This window comes from Alosa pseudoharengus, unplaced genomic scaffold (assembly GCF_046254945.1).
Source record: "Alosa pseudoharengus isolate Yale_2024_CS ecotype anadromous, Long Island Sound unplaced genomic scaffold, YU_APseudo_1.1 YU_APseudo_1.1_scf_111, whole genome shotgun sequence".
Lineage (NCBI taxonomy): Eukaryota > Metazoa > Chordata > Actinopteri > Clupeiformes > Clupeidae > Alosa > Alosa pseudoharengus.
This window is the reverse complement of record NW_027468578.1, coordinates 59,281-64,280: the sequence shown is the minus strand read 5'-3', so window position 1 is coordinate 64,280 and position 5,000 is coordinate 59,281. Positions and strand designations below refer to the sequence as shown.

The 5,000-nt window shown below is 49.5% G+C and overlaps 1 protein-coding gene across 1 annotated transcript in view; it reads right to left on the bottom strand.

Moving 5' to 3' along the window:
- Positions 1-5,000, bottom strand: part of LOC143118221 (plexin-A1-like) — a gene marked incomplete at its 5' end in the record, with an annotated part of 83,916 nt that overhangs the window by 21,407 nt on the left and 57,509 nt on the right.

Here is a 5,000-nt window from a genome sequence, read left to right as displayed (position 1 = left end):
GAGCAAACAAACACATCACCAAGCAACATGGACAAATAAACAAAGATGAATGGCTAGATAGAGGAAGTGATGAACGAATCGACAGATGGACTGTGAGACAGTGAGATGAGGCCTCATCCTTTTTGCAAACACAAAACCACAGAGAAGTCCTGAGACAACAGATAGACAGACAGACAGACAGAAGTGCAGAGGCAGACAGATAGACAGACAGACAGATAGACAGACAGACAGATAGACAGATAGGCAGACAGGCAGACAGATAGACAGAAAGACAGAACTGCAGAGACAAACAGATAGATAGAAAGAATGATGAATCAACTGATGGACTGTGAGACAGTGAGGCTGTGTGGAGCTCAGGCCTCATCCTCTTTGCACTCAAGGGCCATGTGGTGTCCAGACACAGACAGACAGACAGACAGACAGACAGACAGACAGACAGACAGACAGACAAACAGACAAACATACAGACAGACAGACAGACAGACAGACAGACAGACAGACGAAGAGTGCAGGTCTCACCCTCTTTGCACTCCAGTGCAACACGGGACTCCAGATTGTCCATCTGCAGCTGCAAGCGTTTGAGGGTGCGGTCGGCGTCACGGGACTTGCGCTTGTAGGCGATGAGCACGGCGATGATGACCAGCAGCAGGAGTCCTCCGCCGCCCCCGATGCCGATGATGGCCGGCAGCGTAAGCAGGCTGTCCGAGTAGATCGATCTGCAGCGTACCTGGAGAGTAGCTGAAGCCGCCGACACGCACCTGCACACACACACACATGGTCAGGCAAGCACACACACACACACACACACACACACACACACACACACACACACACACACACACACACACACACACACACACACACACACACACACACACACACACACACACACACACACACACACACACACACACACACACACACACACACACACACACACACACACACACACACACACAACAAAGGAGTCTGATTAGTCACATATGCTTAGGAACAGACGCATGACCTCTCTGTTGGTTTTTCTCATGCATCTACGCGCTACACACACACACACTCACAAACACACACAAAGATTAATTCACAAAGATGCACGCATTCAAACAAAGCTACACGCTAACACGCAGCAATCTCTGGGCGAAAATAAGCAGACGCACACACGCACACGCACATAGACACACATACCGACACACTCGTAGAGGAGGAGAATAATAGTATGAAAAACCCTATTAGACAACCCACGAGACGGATAGATAAGCACGCACAATGTAGGTCACGTAGCGCACTTCACCTATTTCTATTATCCACTCGTAATCAGCGCGCTTATCGGCGTCACGCGGCGCACTAAAGACTGCTAATGGTAACAAACAAGCCCATCTAGAGCTCTTCAGCGCCGGGCCTCAGAGAAAGAGAGGGAAAAAAAAAACGTCGGGAGCTCGCGCCTCATATCGCCTCGGCATCTGCTGCCGCTCCTGTCGCCGGCCTCACGCATTAATGACTCTTTTTTTATTCTCCCGGCAGTCACAACACTTCAATCAGGCTGTGGCAGCAACAGCAACAGCAACAGCTGAGGTTGAACTGACAGCCATAGGAGGCTGAGTAAGACAGAGCTGCCTCTGGTTCTGGGCTCCACTCGGGACGGCTGTGGTTGACCCAGGCGGAGTTGACCCAGGCAGAGTTGACCCAGGCAGAGTTGACCCAGGCAGAGTTGACCCAGGCAGAGTTGACCCAGGTCTGTGCACTTCAGGCAAGCCCCTTGGCTGACCAGAGGAGGCCAAAGTAGTGAAGGCTATGTCTGGGCCAAGCTAGGCCTTGCCCGAGCTCTGCTACGCTTCAACTTTATATAGGTCACATTTTATAGGTCGAGGACAAACATCTGTGCCTCTTTCTCGGGGGCTTCCTCCCTCTCTTTCCCTTCCTTTCTCTCCTTCTGTCTCTTCATCACACACTCTCACTCTTCCTCTCTGCCTCCTTCTCTCCCTCTCCCAGGGGCTCGGTTTCTCCAACAGAACGAGAGCAGACGGCTTGGGAAAATAACAGTGCTATTTTCATAGGCCTCGCCAGATGGGTACGTATAGATACGGAGCAGATAATGGTAATATATATACGAGGGTGGGGGGGGCAGGGGGGGGGGGGGGCGTCCCTCAGTCACATCCCAACTGTAGCGCCAGCGCCAGCACTCCACATTCTGTAGACAACGAGCTCCACATCTATTATTAATCGGGTGTCTTCCACGAGTACCATAGCAAAACAAACACAGACAGAGAGGGGGATGGGGAGGGAGGGAGAGAGAGAGAGAGAGAGAGAGAGAGAGAGAGAGAGAGAGAGAGAGAGAGAGAGAGAGAGAGAGAGAGAGGGAGGAAGGAAGGACAGGGTGGGCTAGGAAAATAAAGGAGAGTGAAGAGGAAGATACGGTGGACAGATAAAGGGGGATGAAAGATGAGCAGAGAGAGAGTTGGGGGGGGGGGTGAGGAGAGAGAGAGTTGGGGGGGGGGGGGTGAAACTAAGAGAGAGAGTTGGGGGGGGGGGGGGGTGAAACTAAGAGAGAGAGTTGGGGGGGGGGGGGTGAAACTAAGAGAAACAAAGAGTGAGAGGAGCAGAGGTGGGGAGGAAGTTAAAATAACAACAGAGGAAGAGGGGGATGATGATGATGATGACAGGGAGGAAGATAGCGTTGGGAATGATGGCAGAGAGGAGGTGGAGGAGGACGAGGAGGAGGAGGACGAAGAGGGTGATGAGGCGAGCAAGTCCAGTCCAGTCAGGCAGGGGTCTCACCGTGACTTTGTGTTCGCCGGTGATGTCCGGCCACTCGCACATGAGCTGCGTCTCGGACACGGTGAGTACACATGGCGTGTCGCCGATCAGGACCGTGTAGTTGAGCCGCGAGTTCCCCGGAGCCGATGGGATCAGGTTCCTCCCCTGGAACAACAACAATCAGAACATCACACCCACGGCCACACACAACCATATGGAACATGTCTGCACACACACACACAGGCGTGCACACACACACACACACACACACACACACACACACACACACACAAACAAACACAGACATTCACACAAACACACACACACACAAAAACACACACACACACAAAAACACACACAGGCACGCACAGACACACACACACACACACTAATACTGTAAACATACTCCATTTAAGAGCATAATGAATGCTGTTTTGCAGTCAGCCGTACAGTACACACACAAGCACAACCACGTAAACATCGGGGTCCGACACAAACAAGAACACCCAGAACACACACCCAAGGCAATAACTGTTCCAAAACAGTCATATCACACGCACACACACACACACACACACACTGCACACACACACACACACACTGCACGCACACACACACACACACACACAAGAGTCTGGCAAAGCCTGGAGGTGGAATTTTCCTAAATCTTTTGAGGTTCCTGTCAGTGCCGCATTTGCTTCAACTAACCGAGGCATTTAAATATGTAAATAACATTCAAGACTATAAACATGCTTACGCTCTCAGACACAAAACACACATGGCTACACAATCTCTCTCACTCACACATACTCACATTCCTACACAATCACAGACTCAGACACACAGACATTCCACACACACACACACACACACACACACACCTTCTGTGTTCCCCCCATTACCCATGAGGCTTTGCAAAGAGGAAAAATTAATTGCTTGGAAAATCTGATGCACATCTAATTTATCTGCAATTATTTAATGGAATTGCGATTTTTTATATTCTCATGGTTACCGCTGTGCAGGGGAGGCAGTAATCAAAAAAGGTCTCACCACTGATTGTTATTTAACCCACAAACTCAGTTATGGGAGTCACGCTTTCTATAGCCTCGGCGTGTCCTTTCCATTGGCTTGTGGAGAGGGGGAGAAAAGCCTGTTGCCCTATCATAATACCGTTATTATTTTTTCTACACAGTGACTTTGAAGTTCAAGGAAAGAGCTGAAGTATATAAAAACTGTAACAACATTTGAAAAAGAGACAGAGGGAGAAAAAAAAAAACATTTGAACTGATAAAAGGATTAAAAAGCCCTTTCGCTGTTCAGAGGCAGTGTGAGAGAAGAAGGAACTTGACAGAAAGAGAGAGAGCAGAGCAAAGAGAAGGGGGGAAGAAAGAGAGGGAGAGAGAGAGAGGGAGAGGGAGAGAGAGGGAGACAGAGGGAGAGAGAGAAAAGGGTATGGTCACATCTTCTATGCATTTCTTTCTCCTGCATCTTGCTACATATGTGAATGCGCACACACACACACACATACACACACAAACACACACACACACACACACACACTCTCACTCCCCTTGCAGATCCCCCCAGCTACAGCCGCTTATCCTCTCTTAAGCGCTCATCCCATACCTGCATTTTGGAGGTGATCATTCTCTTACGCAACTTTCTCAGCAGGGTCCCTTCTTCCCACATCTCATCCACAGACTTTCACACACAAACACACAACTATACACATGAGCATACACTCGCACACACACACGCGCAGATCAGCACGCACACAAACACACAACTATGAACATACACACACACACACACACACACAGATCAGCACACAACATATAAACATACACACACACAGATCAGCACACAACAGATAAACATGCATACACATACATAAACATACACGTAAATAAACAAACGGGCACACAAAAAAATAAACACACACATCCTTACCCTAAGTAACACACACAAACACAGATAAACACACACATTATTACCTTAAGTATGAGTGGTGAGCTGGGCTTGAGTTCCTGCATGCCATCCCCAGGGAAGGGCTCAATGACGGGGTCTGGGTAGAAACTGAACGTCTCGTTGACCACCAGCAGCATCTGGACATAGTCCATGACGAAGCCAATCTCGTCCGGCGAGCTGCCAACCTCGGAGAAGCTGCGCTCGGACACGTTGACCGATGGAGCCAGGCACACCATCACCGTGTTGTTATAAACAGTGCAGTTCTGGAGGAAGTGGAATCT